This window comes from Coregonus lavaretus (assembly GCF_964263955.1).
Source record: "Coregonus lavaretus genome assembly, chromosome: 37".
Classification (NCBI taxonomy): domain Eukaryota; kingdom Metazoa; phylum Chordata; class Actinopteri; order Salmoniformes; family Salmonidae; genus Coregonus; species Coregonus lavaretus.
Window position 1 is genome coordinate 19,622,073 of NC_140024.1, and position 20,593 is coordinate 19,642,665.

At 41.8% G+C, this 20,593-nt stretch overlaps 1 protein-coding gene across 3 annotated transcripts in view; it reads right to left on the reverse strand.

The window, feature by feature from the left end:
• Positions 1-20,593, reverse strand: part of dennd2b (DENN domain containing 2B) — a 77,495-nt gene that overhangs the window by 53,376 nt on the left and 3,526 nt on the right. For 2 of the 3 annotated variants that reach the window (XR_014610792.1, XM_084154681.1), the window contains exon 1: positions 14,027-14,166. The exons of the other annotated variant lie outside the window; for it this stretch is intronic. The gene's annotated coding sequence lies outside the window, so the exon portion shown is untranslated. Of the gene's footprint in view, positions 1-14,026; positions 14,167-20,593 lie in introns of those variants that run through there. 3 annotated transcript variants of the gene reach the window in all.

Consider the following 20,593-nt stretch of genomic DNA (forward strand, 5'->3'; position numbering starts at 1 on the left):
TTAAAAATGAAGGAGAAGCAAGAGAAAGAGATATTTTGTTGTCTTTTTTTCACTTTCACTTTCACTTAGATGGAGAATGCAGCTAGCCTGCTCAAACAGAGAGGGATGCTATGTTAGCTAGCTGGCTATGGCTATCTATCCAACACTGGAACTCTTCCAAGTCAAGATAAGCTTTGGGTTTTATTAATGTATTGCCACCGGGGCCCACCGGTGTAACTGCCAAACTGCTTGCTGACTGTACACTGTACTGCATGATTGTAGCGGGTTTACTAATGCCTTAGTTCTAGTAGCTATGTTAACTATGAGACGTTAACTAATATGGTGACAAAGATGTAGGCTGTGTGTAGCGGTTAGCGGTTATGATATGAAGGTTTGGCTTGGAAAGGTTTTTTCGCCTGGTCACAGACAGCTGATGTGTTGTGCACTGAAGTCCACAAGCGAAGGGAAAAGGTGAGAGGAGGAGAGCGCGTAGACGCAAGAAGGAATTATACAACGAGCAAAATGTTCATGCTGTTTGTATGTGGCTGCTATGAAAGTGAACTGTGTTTGCATGTGATCAGGGGTGTATTCATTCCGACGATTCTGTTGAAAAACGTTTCTTAAAACGGAAGCAAACGGAACAAAACGGGGATAAACATACTTTAATTTGTCCAATAGAAACTCTCGTTTGCAACTGTTGGACTAATGATTACACCCTAGATCAGCGAGAATCAGGCAAGAGTGTGCAAGGCGGTATTGAATGTGTCACTGTCTGTCACCTTGATTACAACAACAAAAAATCTCGACCTGTGCACCTACGTTGTAAACTTTCATTCATAGGCTAGGTTGTAGCAACCTCATGATGTGTATAGGAACATTTTGAGTATCATGTAGTTGCCTAACCCTATCGATGTTACATTGAGCTGGGTGAATGGAATATGAATGACAGTCATCCAATATGCTGTAATAGAAATAAGGCCATGCTCATAAAAAAATTTAAGCGTCACCAACCGCCACTGAAGCACATGAAATAGTAGATGAAATTTGGACAGAATATCAGATGTCTGAAAATATTGCTATTTCTTTTAAATACCTGCTACAGCTTGATGAAATATTCATGGGAGAAGCGTTTTTTGCCAGTGAGGCTGAATATGTTCATTGACTTGTTGAAAGATGCCACACCTGTAAAAATACTGTCGCCTGCGCATAAAAACATTTTCAATTGTAACATCTGGGAAGCAAATACAGTATGCCTAAAAAAAGAGAACTTACTTACTTGTAGGCATACTGATCAACCACAGCAATTAAAAACACATTTTAAGTGTCTCAGCTAATCTTAATGGTTCTATCAAAACAAATGTAGAGTGCCCCAGGATTATTTATCGGCCTACGTATCAATTTTGCATGTACTTCAGATCAGTACAGTTCCAAATATGGGGCTTATTGCCTATACGTACATTGAGTGTACAACACATTAGGAACACCTGCTCTTTCTATGACATAGACTGACCAGGTGAAATAAGTGAAAGCTATGATCCCTTATTGATGTCACCTGTTAAATCCACTTCAATCAATGTAGATGAAGGGGAGAAGACTTTTAAAGCATTGAGACAATTGATACATGGATTGTGTATGTGTGCCATTCGGGGAATGGGCAAGACAAAAGATTTAAGTGCCATTGTACGGGGTATGGTAGTAGGTGCCAGGCGCACCGGTTTGAGTGTGTCAAGAACTGCAACGCTGCTGGGTTTTTAACGCTCAACAGTTTCCTGTGTGCATTAAGAATGGTCCACCACACAAAGGATATCCAGCCAACTTGACACAACTGTGGGAAGCATTGGAGTCAACATGGGCAGCATCCCTGTGGAACATTTTCGACACCTTGTAGAGTACATGCCCTGACGAATTGAGGCTGTTCTGAGGGCAAAAGGGGGTGCAAGTCAATATTAGGAAGGTTTTCCTAATGTTTTGTACACTCAGTATATATGATGTCACCTGTTAAATCCACTTCAATCAATGTAGATGAAGGGGAGAAGACTTTTAAAGCCTTGAGACAATTGATACATGGATTGTGTATGTGTGCCATTCGGGGAATGGGCAAGACAAAATATTTAAGTGCCATTGAACGGGGAATGGTAGTAGGTGCCAGGCGCACCGGTTTGAGTGTGTCAAGAACTGCAACGCTGCTGGGTTTTTAACGCTCAACAGTTTCCTGTGTGCATTAAGAATGGTCCACCACACAAAGGATATCCAGCCAACTTGACACAACTGTGGGAAGCATTGGAGTCAACATGGGCAGCATCCCTGTGGAACATTTGACACCTTGTAGAGTACATGCCCTGACGAATTGAGGCTGTTCTGAGGGCAAAAGGGGGTGCAAGTCAATATTAGGAAGGTTTTCCTAATGTTTTGTACACTCAGTATATATGGAACACTTTGCAATGACAAGGAAATGGCAGTAATTGCTAATTAAATACCCTGTAACAGGCTACTTGTGCAATTCAAGAACAGTAGGCAGGTTTCAGCATGTAATTACAAACAAGCCAAGTTGAGGGCAACAAGTGAATTGGTGATTCATAGGAAATTAAATTCACATCAAATGCCTACTTAATATTTTGTTAGTTCAGTTTTGAGTGTTGTGTCTCAACTTACACTGTAGCAATGTCTCTGCATCTTTCTCATACTCTATGTGCAATCGGCCAATATTTACTGTGGCACCCGTGGCTACACTCTTTGAACATTTTATTTTTTATTTTGGCTGTCCCCATAGGAGAACCCTTTGAATAACCCTTTTTGAAGAACCCTTTCCACAGAGGGTTCTACATGGAACCCAAAAGAGTTGTAGCTGGAACCAAAAATAGTTATATCTGGAACCAAAAAGGGTTCTCCTATGGGGACAGCCAAAGTACCCTTTTGGAACCGTTTTTTCTAAGAGTGTAGTGATATAGGTTATATGCACAACAATGGAGAGATATGGGTCAGAGAAGTCCAAGATGGAGCTTTGGGGAGTAAAGAGCAAGGCTTTAGCCAGCTGACTTCCTGGAGACTGATACCATCTCTTCACATTAAAAAACAAGCTATAAACTACAAGCTCAGAGCTAGCTCTCTGTAAGCTACCTTTGAAGTGTCACAAACAAGACTGTTTCTCTCCTGGGATGTCAAAGCAGCAGCAAACTGCCAAACCATGTTTAGTAAGAGGTGGCCATGGCTCTTGTGTCTAGGGCTAGAGTACAGCAATGTCTCAAATGGCACCCTATTCCCTAGTGCACTACTTTTGACCTACATAGATTTTTTACATCTTCAACAAAAGAGTCCTGAGAAAACATTTAGTATGATCTCTTATAAATTACTTTAGGCCCAACCTTTGGCACTTTGGCTTTCCTTCTTATGGTCACTACAGCAAATGGAAACTGATATTGCTTTGGAGCATAGTTCTGCAGCATTAGTAAAGATATGATCAATAGAGACTTTAAGTCTGGGAAAACTCCAGGGTTGGATGGCATACCAGTCGAGGTATACCAAGACCATTATTAGCATGTTTTAACCACTCCTATGTAAATGGTAGATTATCTGACACTCAAGAAGAAGGTCTGATTTCATTATTACTGAAACAGGATACAAGTGGAAAATATAAAGATCCAGTCCATTTACAAAATTGGAGGCCCCTTACACTTCAGTGTTGTGATGCAAATATCCTAGCAAAATGTATAGCGCATAGAATTAAAAAGGTATTGTCGGATATTATTCATTCTAATCAGACAGGTTTTTTAAATGGAAGATACATTTGAGATAATATAAGGCAAGTATTGGAAACAATAGAACACTATGGAAAATATGGGAAACCAGGCCTGCTATTCATAGCAGACTTCGAAAAGGCATTTGATAAAGTTCGACTGGGGTTTATATATAAATGCCTGGAGCATTTCAATTTTGGAGAATCTCTTATAAAATGGGTCAAAATCATGTATAGTAACCCTAGGTGTAAAATAGTAAATAATGGCTATTTCTCAGAAAGTTTTAAACTGTCAAGAGGAGTGAAACAAGGTTGTCTACTATCGACATATCTATTGATTGTGGCCATCAAGATGTTAGCTATTAAAATCAGATCCAATAATAATATCAGAGGATTAGAAATCCAGGGCTTAAAAACAAAGGTGTCATTGTATGCTGATGATTCATGTTTTCTTTTAAATCCACAACTAGAATCCCTCCACAGCCTCATAGAGGATCTAGATACATTTTCTAACCTCTCTGGATTACAACCAAATTATGACAAATGTACTATATTACGTATTGGATCACTAAAAAATACAATTTTTACATTACCATGTAGTTTACCAATAAAATGTTCTGATGGTGATGTGGATATACTCGGAATACATATCCCAAAGGAAATAAATGATCTCACTTCAATAAATTTTAATATAAGATAAGATCTTACTACCATGGAAAGGAAAATACCTGTCAATTTGTGGAAAAATCACCCTGATTAACTCTTTAGTATTATCCCAGTTTACCTATTTGCTTATGGTCTTGCCTACGCCTAGCAAAGTTTTTTAAATTATATGAGAAAAAACGGCAAGCCAGACAAAATTAGAAGGGCATATTTATATAATGAATATGAATTCGGAGGACAGAAATTATTAAATATTAAAGCATTAGACCTATCACTAAAAGCTTCAGTCATACAAAAGTTATACTTAAATCCGAACTGGTTCTCAAGCAAATTAGTAAGATTGTCTCACCCAATGTTCAAGAAAGGCCCACTTAAAAAGATGAGAGAGGCCTGTAATTTTCATCATAGGTACACGTAAACTATGACAGACAAATTGAGAATTTTTTTTCCAGCAAATCACATTGTAGGATTTTTAATGAATTTATTTGCAAATGATGGTGGAAAATAAGTATTTGGTCACCTGCAAACAAGCAAGATTTCTGGCTCTCACAGACCTGTAACTTCTTCTTTAAGAGGCTCCTCTGTCCTCCACTCGTTATTAATGGCACCTGTTTGAACTTGTTATCAGTATAAAAGACACCTGTCCACAACCTCAAACAGTCACACTCCAAACTCCACTATGGCCAAGACCAAAGAGCTGTCAAAGGACACCAGAAACAAAATTGTAGACCTGCACCAGGCTGGGAAGACTGAATCTGCAATAGGTAAGCAGCTTGGTTTGAAGAAATCAACTGTGGGAGCAATTATTAGGAAATGGAAGACATACAGTGGGGGAAAAAAGTATTTAGTCAGCCACCAATTGTGCAAGTTCTCCCACTTAAAAAGATGAGAGAGGCCTGTAATTTTCATCATAGGTACACGTCAACTATGACAGACAAAATGAGAAAAAAAATCCAGAAAATCACATTGTAGGATTTTTTATGAATTTATTTGCAAATTATGGTGGAAAATAAGTATTTGGTCAATAACAAAAGTTTCTCAATACTTTGTTATATACCCTTTGTTGGCAATGACACAGGTCAAACGTTTTCTGTAAGTCTTCACAAGGTTTTCACACACTGTTGCTGGTATTTTGGCCCATTCCTCCATGCAGATCTCCTCTAGAGCAGTGATGTTTTGGGGCTGTCGCTGGACAACACGGACTTTCAACTCCCTCCAAAGATTTTCTATGGGGTTGAGATCTGGAGACTGGCTAGGCCACTCCAGGACCTTGAAATGCTTCTTACGAAGCCACTCCTTCGTTGCCCGGGCGGTGTGTTTGGGATCATTGTCATGCTGAAAGACCCAGCCATGTTTCATCTTCAATGCCCTTGCTGATGGAAGGAGGTTTTCACTCAAAATCTCACGATACATGGCCCCATTCATTCTTTCCTTTACACGGATCAGTCGTCCTGGTCCCTTTGCAGAAAAACAGCCCCAAAGCATGATGTTTCCACCCCCATGCTTCACAGTAGGTATGGTGTTCTTTGGATGCAACTCAGCATTCTTTATCCTCCAAACACGACGAGTTGAGTTTTTACCAAAAAGTTATATTTTGGTTTCATCTGACCATATGACATTCTCCCAATCCTCTTCTGGATCATCCAAATGCACTCTAGCAAACTTCAGACGGGCCTGGACATGTACTGGCTTAAGCAGGGGGACACATCTGGCACTGCAGGATTTGAGTCCCTGGCGGCGTAGTGTGTTACTGATGGTAGGCTTTGTTACTTTGGTCCCAGCTCTCTGCAGGTCATTCACTAGGTCCCCCCGTGTGGTTCTGGGATTTTTGCTCACCGTTCTTGTGATCATTTTGACCCCACGGGGTGAGATCTTGCGTGGAGCCCCAGATCGAGGGAGATTATCAGTGGTCTTGTATGTCTTCCATTTCCTAATAATTGCTCCCACAGTTGATTTCTTCAAACCAAGCTGCTTACCTATTGCAGATTCAGTCTTCCCAGCCTGGTGCAGGTCTACAATTTTGTTTCTGGTGTCCTTTGACAGCTCTTTGGTCTTGGCCATAGTGGAGTTTGGAGTGTGACTGTTTGAGGTTGTGGACAGGTGTCCTTTATACTGATAAGTTCAAACAGGTGCCATTAATACAGGTAACGAGTGGAGGACAGAGGAGCCTCTTAAAGAAGAAGTTACAGGTCTGTGAGAGCCAGAAATCTTGCTTGTTTGTAGGTGACCAAATACTTATTTTCCACCATCATTTGCAAATAAATTCATAAAAAATCCTACAATGTGATTTTCTGGAAAAAATGTTCTAAATTTGTCTGTCATAGTTGACGTGTACCTATGATGAAAATTACAGGCCTCTCTCATCTTTAAGTGGGAGAACTTGCACAATTGGTGGCTGACTAAATACTTTTTTCCCCCACTGTAGATGGGAGGTATTGAATAGAGTTGAAGGATGGGACTAATAACAAATAACAACAAATAATAACAAAGATAGCTAATAATGTAAGCATACTGTGTCCATAATAAGTATATAGGTTGTATGTTGGGAGCTTTTGGGAAAGAGCACAGTTAGAAAGATATGGCATATAGAAGCAAACCGGATGGACATCATGAAAATGATCAGAGAGGTTGAGAGTAGAAGAAGTTCAGGAAAAAAAAAAAAAAAAACATAAATATATATATATAATAGAATTATTGTAAAATTAACTGTGTCCATAAGGTGTAGATAGTAAGTATAGACTGGAAGTAGAGGCCTGGGCATTGTTGTTCACTAATTTACTCCAAGTAGGGAAAGGATGGCAGGGTTGAAAAGTAATAAAGGGGAGTATATATATAAAAAACATGGGGGATTGGAAGTGATGCAGACAATTACATTGATAGATTGTATCTTCTATCTGCAATATTAAGCTGATCCATCCCCCCCCAAAAAAGAAAAAAAAAGAAAAGATATGATCAATACAAGTGGATGTCACAGATCCAACACTATTGGTATGCACTCTAGTTGGTTGAGTCATAACCTGGGTCATATTACAGGCATCAGTCACAGTTAGAAGCTTCCTCTTGAGAGGACAGCTAGATGCTAACCAGTCAATGTTCAGGTCACCCAGAAAATAGACCTCTCTGTTAACATTACACACATTATCAAGCATTGCACACATATTATCCAAATACAGACTGCTAGCACTTGGTTTATGAGATTTAAGAACACTGCATAATAAACTTCTATTTTCAGTCATTTATAAATGTCAAGGAAGAGATTTTTATGTATTTCATTTTGTATTTAACTAGGCAAGTCAGTTAAGAACAAATTCTTATTTCCAATGACGGCCTAGATGCTCAGATGAGACCAGTGATGTAGTGGAGGGACAACAAGTAAACACACTTGCTTGACACTTTACCCACCTTTTGCAGAAAAATGCATTGAAAGTAGGCATTACTTTTTTCACCGACCGACGATCAGAGTTTACCCACCTATTTTTTTACCACTGGGTGAGACGTCAGCTTTGTTTTAACCACAAGGGTTAACTACCTATGCAGGAATGCGCCTACCTGTCAGATATTGACATGGAATTTGAGTATTGACTTAACATTCAGCGAACGTTATGAACAAGACACAGCCTGGAATTATGACAAAAGGGAGCTAACAACTGTCCTTTCAACAGGCTGCCTGTCCTCCCACCTCTGCATTCTAGTTGATTCATGCTACGTTTACATGGCCTGAATCCCAAATGGCACCCTATTCCCTACATAGTGCACTACTTTTGACCAGAGCCTTATGGTTCTGGTCTAAAGTAGTTCACTATAGGAAATAGGGTACCATTTGGGAAGCACTTATGGATGACAGCAGGCAGATTTACACCCACTCTGCCCACCAACCAGGGGTCCACAGACAACCAGAAGTGAACTGCAGGTTAACCCTGACCCTGCATGACTAAGGCTCATACATAATACATATTCTGTTGAACTCCAGGACACAAGGTAGAAAAACAGATGGAAAACACTCCACATCAATGGAGATTAGTTCCTCCTCTTAACTACATTTGGGGTGAGCACTGGATAAGCACTGATTGACCAACTAGTTGAGCAAGTAATGTTGCTCCACAGTAGTTACAAGGAATACAAATAACTATCCTGTGATTATCGACAGGTTCCTCAGAGCCAGTTACAGTTAGATCCCCAGGCAGAAGGCAAAATGTTTGGCATGTACCTGGGTTCAGTTAGTTAAAGCAATTTTTTCTAAGACATTTACTCTTTCCCTAACTGTCTACATGACTTAGAGTATGTGCCATCCAAACCACTAACTCATAACTGTCCTATTTTGTCTTAGCCATACCATATTCTACAGCAGAAGGCATATCCATTATGGGGGAAATCTTGAGGTTGGATAATATCAGTTACTATATGTCCAGTTACTATGTCCTTACTGTACCATTAGATCACAAACTATGGTTGCTTGTTGAGGGAAGTCTGTGTGTGTTCCTGAGACAGTTCGGGGTGGAACTGAAGAACTCTTTGTTTTCAACATGTCCTTGAGTGGGCAAACTCATGGTTAAAATGTAAGCCCTTTATTGGGTGACCGAAACACACAAATACTATGCAAAGCTACCCCCGCTAGTTTGTGTGTGTGCATGTGTGTGTGCGCGCGTGTGACGTGCATGGGCCGTGGAACGTTTCAGCTCATAGTGAAGCCATTTGGTCCATGGCCTTGTCAGCCTTGACAGGTCAACAGGCCCACAGGCCAGCCCATCACATAGAGGAATGTGCAAATATTTGGCCTGTCCATCAGGCCTGGCATTCAACACATTAGACTACGTTTCAAAGGGTGGATGAACAAGAGAGGGGCAGGAACTCAGAGCACCTGGCTTCAATGATAAGGGCTTCTTTACCATCCAACAAAGATTCTCAGATACTCAACTATGCATCCTTGCTCATCAACACCTGGCAGTTACATACTGACAATATAAGATGTCACTGTGATTTGGTGAACACTGCACTTTTCATGGTTTGGTTTGTGATGATAACAGTATGTTGTTATTTAGCATCCGTCATCACAATGGATGAACTTCAATGAACCTCCTGAGGAGTAGCCTTGGCTTGGTGTAATTTCCATCCAGCACCACAACGTCTCTGGTGGAAATCCAGTAACAACAACAGACACAAAGGCTTCCAGAAATAGAAGCATTGTTCTAATTTTGTTCTCCAGTCTGCTACTACACCTCTGTCTCAGCCTCTCTGGCAGACATGTCCTCCCGACCGTTTCTGCTGATCAGCATACTCCAAGGTTTTAAAACCACTGTGGAGCTGAGCTCGCTTACAGCCAAGAGACAGCCAGGGAAAGCAGAGTAAAACCTCTGAAAATGCTCAACTCTTTCCAGACGTCACAACTCACCAGAGGACATGAGAAGTGTATGGGCCCACGTATCCGCAGGCATTCTTTTTCGTCTTCAAAAGACCATTTCAAATTTTCTTCAGTGCGTTCTCTCCGAGGAAAGAGGTTTTGGGACTGCTGTTGGAAATCCGACATCAGACGTGAGTCTGGAGGTTGAATTACTGCATAAATACCATGGTAGAGCGGAATGAGGAGCCACTCCAGACACTCAGCCCCTAGCATAACATCTTATGGTGCTCATAAACCTTTTACATGGAGGAGATGCATTGGAACTGTGCATGTGGTGTATGTACATACAGCCTGTCATCATGGACCAAGCATGTGGTGTTTAGGTTGAGGAGAACGAACATGAATAATGTCTCCGTTAACATGAAAGTATTATAAAAGGCCTTCCACCTGTATGAGAACTCTGTTCCTAATGAACAGTCCATACAAAGCTCCTCTCTGCCTCGCTCTAACACACAGGCCGCAAGAGGCTGACTTTTGTCTCCTTTTGACTTTCACTGCCAGATTTCCTAAAGAATGGTCCAGTGGACATCTTTTCGTCGAGTGGGTGGCTGTTTGCTGAACGATGTCGGGCCCCTTAAATACCCATCCCACAGAGCTCCATTTGCCTCTTTATGGGTAAGGGCACCCCAGGTTGACACTGTTCATGGCAGCTGCACACTCCCTACACAATAACCACAAGTCCCTGCCACCGTAGCTCTCTGGTTCAACGCACCTCTGGCTCAACGCACCAGATGGAACCAATTCTTTCAGTCTTTTTCATTCCCTTTTTCTCTCCATCTTTCAGCTGTTTACAGTTCCCTTTTATCTTCAAGGCAATACTAATGGCAGATATGCTCTTTTTGAAAAGCTGGGGAAAAGTGTTCTGGGCAACCTGGATATGAGCATGCACAGCTGTCGGAGCTGGCATGTGGAAAACAGGCTTATGTCCAGTTGAGCTGCTGCAGGGAGCTGGGATGTAGGATATATGTCACTGGGCTGACTTCTGACACACAGGCTTTAACTTCCAATGAAAGAAGGACAAGACATTTTGTGTGCCTCCACTGCCTTACGACTCACTGTTCTCCCTTACTCTGATATGGATGAGGGTTCATTTATAGATCACGAATCTGAGGGATGAGAGGTGATCTGACTGAACCCTTATGACTGCCTACACTCAGTGGCCAGTTTATTAGGTACACCACCCCATTCACGAAAATGGTTCGCTCCTACTGAGAGTGAGTCACGTGGCCATGGCTTGCTATATAAAGCAGGCAGACAGGCAGTTCAATTGAACGTTAGAATGGGCAAAACGAGTGACCTAAGCAACTTTGAGCGTGGAATGATCGTCAGTGCCAGGTGCGTCGATTCCAGTATCTCAGAAACGGCCGGCCTCCTGGGCTTTTCACGCACAACAGTGTCTAGGGTTTACCGAGAATGGTGCGACAAACCAAAAACATCCAGTCAGCGGCAGTCCTGTGGGCGAAAACAGCTCGTTGATGAGAGGTCGAAGGAGAATGGCAAGATTCGTGCAAGCTAACAGGCGCGCCACAAACAGGCAAATAACAGCGCAGTACAATAGTGATGTGCAAAACAGCATCTCGGAACGCACAACTCGTCAGTCCTTGTCACGCATGGGCTATTGCAGCAGACGACCACACCGGGTTCCACTGTCAGCTAAAAACAAGAAGAAGCGGCTACATTGGGCACGCGATCACCAACACTGGACAATTAAGGAGTGGAAAAACATTGGCTGGTCCGACGAATCCCGTTTCCTGTTGCGTCATGCTGATGGCAGTGTCAGGATTTGGCATAAGCAGCATGAGTCCATGGCCCCATCCTGTATGGTGTCAACAGTACAGACTGTTGGCGGTGGTGTAATGGTGTGGAGAATGTTTTCCTGGCACACGTTAGGTCCCTTGATACCAATTGAGCAACATTTCCATTCCCTGAAGAATTCAGGCTGTTCTGGAGGCAAAGGGGGGTCCGACCCAGTACAAGATACCTAAACTGGCCACTGAGTGTATATCCTATGTAAAAGATAGGATAGATGGATTGCAGAAATGTTTTAGGTGAGCTACCAAAGGAGAAGCAGAGAAAATAAATCTGAATATCAATCCTTTTAAGGCATGATCAAAACATGAAGATATAATGTATCGTAAGTCAAATGGTATGTAATCCAGGGTGAGATAGTGACTACACGTCAAGGTGGAGCATGAGTGCCAGCCTCCCAGCACTTACTTCTGGTCACAGGTAGTTTACCTTACAAATAGCCTTTACATGGCAAGTGAGCCTGAAAGAATACCATGCCCCAACCATTTTGAATATGCCTTGGACAGATTTAAGAATGCCTATGAAAGGTCGTGCAAACACTCAGTATTTGTAATGACAAACTCCAAAGAGAGCATGAGATTGGTGATATTTGAAAAGGGATAGACTCAAAGAGAATTCCCCATCTGCTTGAACAGAGGGAGTAGATTGCACTACACCCAAAAGAAAAATCAAAGGTCTCTGTCATTCAAAACAAAAACAAGTAGTAACAGGAAGTGACAGCATACTGTACAGGATCTTAGTTACAAAGGTTGGGTGGTGAGCAGAAAGGATAACACAGAATAACTGTGAATCAGTGTCAATCCTTAACTTTTTTTATAGTACTACTCATATTGATTACTGCATTGTTGGAAAAGAGATTGGAAGAAGAGGCATTTCACTGTACTTGTACACGTGACAATAAAAACGTTAAACTTGAATCACTCCATAATGTGTATTGTGCAACAATTTATGCCAAGTTACAAGCTAAGCTTAGCTACATGACTACCTAGGATCCATACACTGGCTGAACTACGAAGTTTCCATTCCCAAACCATAGATGGCCCTATGTCTTGATTCCTGCTATGGGCCTAAAATGCAAATGGCTGAGATGAAATGGAGTAGAAAAGGGAGGACCGGTAAGACATTGGAGGCACTGCATAAAAGTGATGCACCATTAACCTTTAACAAGGGGGTGAAAAAAACCTCACATTACTTCTGACACTTCTGGGGCAGACTTGTGGCTGGATTATCCAGTGTTGCATTTATAGCCTAGACCCAGTCAAATGATGAGGTTTAGCTGTGACATCCAATACTGTCATCCTCTGTTCACAGTGTATCACATGGTTTCCCCATGAATCTTAAACCACTGAGGGAACAACACAGATCTACAACTCATCATCAAGGTTGGCAAACTGACATTGAATTCCAACAGCTTCAACAGGATAGTGATCATTATATGGCTTATAGGCTAATAGTACGCCCAGTATACCATTTAGATGCCAGTAAATACTATGGTGAAAAGGCACCCTAAAGCTGTGTGGCTCCACTAGATGTTGGGTTTCTAATATGGGTGATGTGTGGGCACTGGGCAAAGCAGCATACATATAGCCTACCAGTCTTACCCAATAACTGTGTGTGTGTGTATGATATCATACACATTGTCTGATAATGCCAGCCTAAAAAGCATCTGGTGACATCCCACCCTCGCCCCTGTTATGCAAGCCCTGGCCAGAGAACAGAGGGGCCTCCCAATCTTTCTGCTGACAATCCAGTCCAGTGAGAAGGAAAGGTCATTGTTAGATGTGCACAACAGACAGTCTGTTCAGGAAAAGTTCAAGAAAAAGAGCTTGCAGCTGCAGGGGCTGCCTAGTTGCAGTGATAGTGATAGAAGGAGGTACCCCTGAAAAAAAGGTCTGGCTAAACTTAATCTAACAGAGATGCCCCTTAGAGAGAAAAAATATAATCCACATTAGAGGACATAATAGGCTATGATTATGGAAATGATCACACAACAGCATTAGTAAATCTGACTCAGATGCAAATCTCAGAACATTTGTAGCTAAATAATGAATGGGCTAAATTATCTCGTGCTCCACAATGTAAACTTTAGTTTGGCATAATTTATTTAGCCTCAACTCACTCAGTCCGATTTAATTTCATTATTTTGTCATTCACATGATCTACTTGAAAAAGCTCAGAACAACAAGAATAGCGTTACATCCCCAAAATTGTTATGTTACCAAATACGGTTAAAACAAATCCCTGCAGCGATATATTTATTGTAGGCTATACTTTAGGTTTGCCAATTGATACAATCGCATATAACCACGAGATGAATTTGCGCTTTCCGAACCAGTCTGTACGGCATTCGAATACTTGTGTTGCAACTAGCTATATCCTCGTTAACTCTTTATAAACTATCCCCACTAATGTAAAAGAAAACTTCAAAAGGCGACCGGCTTTACCTCAGAGTAGAGCCTCATTTCCACAGCCATTTTGCCAAAAAGAATTGCCAGCAAATATCAATCCCGTTTGATAAATTGTAGCAATAAAATAAACGTTTCGTTTTGCCGGATAGCTGCAGCTTTCACACTGAACTGCGAGTCATGTCTTTCCAACCAAAACCCTCCCTCCTTGAGTGCTGGAGAGGCGAGGGCTGGACTAGTTTCCACGGAGATGGGTTGTTTGCCCCCCACTTCAATGGATCTGGCCCCTTTCCATTCTCTCTATCCCACACATAAGCTTGCAGCAGCTCTTTGTCTATTAAACAGTACATTTCATAGGAATGACCAAGAGAGTCAGATAGGTTCTGGAATTATCCTCAGGACATCATTATCATGTTGTCCACATTCCATTTGGATCTGTTTGACACTTCCTTCCTAGCCTTCTAACAGCATATAAAGAGAGTGACAGTTGGAGGAGTGCACAAGACAACACTTAGAAATGCACTTTACTGACTCACTATAGAGTGGTCTCAGACACACACATGCCAGAGGGGTAAGAAAGTATTGGAGTTGGAAACTAAAGTCAACAAGTTACTTTTACAACATATCAAGTGGACAGCATGATGAGCCAGTACAGTATATTCCCACGTTTGGAGAAAGAGATGTATTAATCAACAACAGCTACGAGAGAACCCTATGTTTAGTTCTGGAATGAATAACTACTCGACTCAGCGTGGACATTCTCTCAGTGAAACAATTAGAGAGGATTTCTGTGTAATTTTATGCTTTTGGTGTATCAAACTAGCAAAATCACAATGTAACAATAACATAATTAATAGGCCTACACACAATGTTCAACTGCAGAATGGTACTCAGAGATGCAGAATGAATCCGCTATTCGTCCAGGAAATAGATAAGATGTCAAAACACATCTCTGAAGATAAAGTCAAGGTTGAACCTTTAAAGGCCTGTGTCAATTAGTGAAATCGCATAATTATGAACAGCCTCAAGGGCTTGATGATGAGGCTATCTCCAGAGGGAAGGGTTTGACAAAGACATCATTTCAGGTCAAACGGAATGACTAACACACAGCTAATGAGTTGGAAGACAGTTACCATGATTAGTCCCAACAGTCATACATTTCTTTAAAATTAGGTGTATAGACTGTTACCAATTAACATAATACTTAACGAAAAACTATTAATAAGATCCATTAAATGTTTTTTTTTACATTATATGTAATTATTCTAGGATCTTATACTGGTTGGAGACATATCCCAAAGTAATAATTCAGATATTCAAAACAGTGAACACATGTAAACCCCTATGAGTGACAGTTACCAGAATCCATGTACATATTAGCAGATGTGATTCCTTGTTGTTGGACTGCAGTGTGGATCCTGTCGTTCTCTGGTTGGTTATATATAAGAGGGCTCTAGATAAGCTTAACCTCATGCTCTGCTCTCCCAACATTAACCCTCCCAGAGCACACACGCATGTTGAGAAACAACACTGCAGTCTGAGTCCAGACTAAACAATACCCAAGGGGGAGGATGCCTGCTAGGAAGATCACCATACCCAAAGTTGCATCTGTTTTTTGCTTTCTTAAGTGTGGGTTACCTCCAAGCAAAACAGCCTTTTTTAACAATCATTGTTATAATTGCTCAGAGATTTTGGTTCTTTGTCATCAAAGAAAAATATGGTCCGTAAACAATATGTGTATGGTCTGGAAACAATATGTGCCCTACCTTTACACTACTGATTTCTGGAACATTTTCGAAGCACAAACAAGCCACATGAATTCAAAGTATTGGAAACATGCATGAGTCAACACACGAGTCCACTCAACCTTACTCTGGTTAAGGGAACAGATATTGGGCCACAGCAGAATTGGAAAAACAACTGAGCATTTCTATCCAAGACAACAGGCACGAAGTCTACCATCAAGAATCAATGTCCCCTTTCACAGGAAAGGATGCAGAAGACTGAAAAGGGTCATTATAAAGCCTGTCTTTCATATCTACTCTATAATAAAATTCCTAATCATCACAAACAAATGTGAGTTTACAGCTTACCCATAAACCAATTTTCTCATCAATCCCTCTGAGCATCAGCAGTAGAAACATTGATGGAGGAGAGATCAAATCTAAAGCTATCCCACTGGGCACAGACATCAGTTCAATATCTAGTTTTGATTTACATTTGGTTGAGTTGTCAACTAATGTGAATTCAGCGTGAAATCAACATAAAATATCACCATGTCATTGGATTTAGGTTAAAAGTGAAAAATAGATGAAATTCCCTTACACTGATGACTTTTTTCAAATCCAATCAGTTTTCCACATTGATTCAAACATTTAATTTTTTTGTTGAAATGACGTAGAAACAACGTTGATTGAACCAGTTTTTGCCCAGTGGGCTCTCTGTGATCTAATTTAAAATGTGGAGTGGATCTAATCAAATCAAATCAAATGTTATTTGTCACTTGCGCCGAATACAACAGGTGTAGACCTTACCGTGAAATGCATACTTACAAGCCCTTAACCAACAATGCAGTTTTAAGAAAATAGAATTAAGAAAATATTTACTAAATAAACTATGGCGTGGCAGGTAGCTTAGTGGTTAAGAGCGTTGTAACTGAAAGGTTGCTGGTTCTAATCCCCATGCCGACTAGGTGAAAAATGTGTCGATGTGCCCTTGAGAAAGGCACTTAACCCTAAATGCTCATGTAAGTCACTCTGGATAAGAGCGTCTGATAAATGACTAAAATGTAAAGTCAAAAAATGTAAATAGTCCAGGCGGCCATTTGATTAATTGTTCAGCAGTCTAATGGCTTGGACCTAGACTTGGCGCTTGGGTGACTGGAGTTTATGACAATTTTTTGGCCCTTACTCTGACACTGCCTTGTATATACAGTGAGGGAAAAAATTATTTGATCCCCTGCTGATTTTGTACGTTTGCCCACCGACAAAGAAATGATCAGTCTATAATTTTAATGGTAGGTTTATTTGAACAGTGAGAGACAGAATAACAACCAAAAAATCCAGAAAAACGCATGTCAAAAATGTTATAAATTGATTGACTTGATTTGCATTTTAATGAGGGAATAAGTATTTGACCCCCTCTCAATCAGAAAGATTTCTGGCTCCCAGGTGTCTTTTATACAGGTATCGAGCTGAGATTAGGAGCACACTCTTAAAGGGAGTGCTCCTAATCTCAGCTTGTTACCTGTATAAAAGACACCTGTCCACAGAAGCAATCAATCAATCAGATTCCAAACTCTCCACCATGGCCAAGACCAAAGAGCTCTCCAAGGATGTCAGGGACAAGATTGTAGACCTACACAAGGCTGGAATGGGCTACAAGACCATTGCCAAGCAGCTTGGTGAGAAGGTGACAACAGTAGGTGCGATTATTCGCAAATGGAAGAAACACAAAATAACTGTCAATCTCCCTCGGTCTGGGGCTCCATGCAAGATCTCACCTCGTGGAGTTGCAATGATCATGAGAACGGTGAGGAATCAGCCCAGAACTACACGGGAGGATCTTGTCAATGATCTCAAGGCAGCTGGGACCATAGTCACCAAGAAAACAATTGGTAACACACTACGCCGTGAAGGACTGAAATCCTGCAGCGCCCGCAAGGTCCCCCTGCTCAAGAAAGCACATATACATGCCCGTCTGAAGTTTGCCAATGAACATCTGAATGATTCAGAGGAGAACTGGGTGAAAGTTTTGTGGTCAGATGAGACCAAAATCCAGCTCTTTGGCATCAACTCAACTCGCCGTGTTTGGAGGAGGAGGAATGCTGCCTATGACCCCAAGAATACCATCCCCACCGTCAAACATGGAGGTGGAAACATTATGCTTTGGGGGTGTTTTTCTGCTAAGTGGACAGGACAACTTCACCGCATCAAAGGGACGATGGACGTGGCCATGTACCGTCAAATCTTGGGTGAGAACCTCCTTCCCTCAGCCAGGGTATTGAAAATGGGTCGTGGATGGGTATTCCAGCATGACAATGACCCAAAACACACGGCCAAGGCAACAAAGGAGTGGCTCAAGAAGAAGCACATTAAGGTCCTGGAGTGGCCTAGCCAGTCTCCAGACCTTAATACCATAGAAAATCTGTGGAGGGAGCTGAAGGTACGAGTTGCCAAACGTCAGCCTCAAAACCTTAATGACTTGGAGAAGATCTGCAAAGAGGAGTGGGACAAAATCCCTCCTGAGATGTGTGCAAACCTGGTGGCCAACTACAAGAAACGTCTGACCTCTGTGATTGCCAACAAGGGTTTTGCCACCAAGTACTAAATCATGTTTTGCAGAGGGGTCAAATTCTTATTTCCCTCATTAAAATGCAAATCAATTTATAACATTTTTGACATGCGTTTTTCTGGATTTTTTTGTTGTTATTCTGTCTCTCACTGTTCAAATAAACCTACCATTAAATTATAGACTGATCATTTCTTTGTCAGTGGGCAAACATACAAAATCAGCAGGGGATTAAATATGTTTTTCCCTCACTGTAGGTCCTGGATGGCAGGAAGCTTGGCCCCAGTGATGTACTGGGCCGTACGCACTACCCTCTGTAGCGCCTTACGGTTGGATGCCAAGCAGTTGCCATACCAGGCGGTGATGCAACCGGTCAGGATGCTCTCAGTGGTGCAGCTGTATAACTTTTTGAGGATCTGGGGACCCATGCCAAATAATTTCAGTCTCCTGAGGGGGAAAAGGCGTTGTCGTGCCCTCTTCACAACTTTCTTGGTGTGTTTGGACCATGATAGTTTGTTGGTGATGTGGACACCAAAGAACTTGAAACTCTCGACGCGCTCCACTACAGCCCCGTCGATGTGAATGGGGGCGTGTTAGGCCCTCCTTTTCCTGTAGTCCACGATCATCTCCTTTGTCTTGCTCACGTTGAGGGAGAGGTTGTTGTCCTGGCACCACACTGCCAGGTCTCTGACCTCCTCCCTATAGGCTGTCTCATCGTTTTCGGTGATCAGGTCTACCACTGTTGTGTTGTCAGCAAACTTAATGATGGTGTTGGAGTCGTGCCTGGCCATGCAGTCATGGGTGAACAGGGAGTACAGGAGGGGACTAAGCACGCACCCCTAAGGGGCCCCCGTGTTGAGGATCAGCGTGGCAGATGTGTTGTTGCCTACCCTTACCACCTGGGGGGGCCCGTCAGGAAGTCCAGGATCCAGTTGCAGAGGGAGGTGTTTAGTCCCAGGGTCCTTAGCTTAGTGATGAGCTTTGTGGGCACTATGGTGTTGAACGCTGAGCTGTAGTCAATTTACAGCATTCTCACATAGGTGTTCCTTTTGTCCAGGTGGGAAAGGGCAGTGTGGAGTGCGATTGAGATTGCGTCATCTGTTGGGGCGGTATGCGATTGGAGTGGGTCTAGTGTTTCCGGGATGATGGTGTTGATGTGAGCAATGACCAGCCTTTCAAAGCACTTCATGGTTACCGACATGAGTGCTACGGGGCAGTAGTCATTTAGGCAGGTTACCTACCTGTCATGAATAGAATCCACACCACAGTTCAAGCAAGTCTCCACCCATGTTTCATATATTTCACTCACACTGTGCCCTATTTCATACAGTCCCCCCGGAGCATCCTATCATTCTACTGACTGAGGAATGGAGGAAGTCGTAAGATGCAGACATCCGACTCATGTCTCCAGGAAGTCCACAGTTTTGTCAGTGTGTCGTTTTACTCTGAGCTCTAACTATACTGAACAAAAATATAAATGCAACATGCAACAATTTCAAAGATTTTACTGAGTTACAGTTCATATAAGGAAATCAGTCAATTGAAATATATTCATTAGGCCCTAATCTATGGATTTCACATGACTGGGAGTACAGATATGCATCTGTTCATCACAGATACCTTAAAAAAAAATTTGCCTCACAATAGGCCTCATGATCTCGTCACGGTATCTCTGTGCATTTAAATTGCCACCCATAAAATGCAATTGTGTTCGTTGTCCGTAGATTATGCCTGCCCATACCATAATTCCACCACCACCATTGGGCACTCTGTTCACAACGCTGACATCAGCAAACCGCTCGCCCACACAACGCCATACACTTGGTCTTTGGTTGTGAGGCCAGTTGGACGTACTGCCAAACTCTTTAAAACGATGTTGACGGTGGCTTATGGTAGAGAAATGAAAATTATATTATTTGGCAACAGCTCGTGGCCATTCCTGCAGTCGGCATGCCAACTGCACTCTCCCTCAAAACTTGAGACATCTGTGGCATTGTGTTGTGTGACAAAACATTTTTGAGTGGCCTTTTATTGTCCCCAGCACAAGGTGCACTTCTTTAATGATCATGCTGTTTAATCAGCTTCTTGATATGCGACACCTGTCAGGTGGATGGATTATCTTGGCAAAGAAGAAATGCTCACTAACAGGGATGTAACAAAATTGTGCACAAAATTGGAGATAAATAAGCTTTTTGTGTGTATGGAAAATTTCTGGGATCTTTTATTTCAGCTCATGAAACATGGGACCAACATATTACATGTTGCGTTTATATTTTTGTTCAGTGTAGTTGTCTCTCAAGACATGTCAAAGCCTCA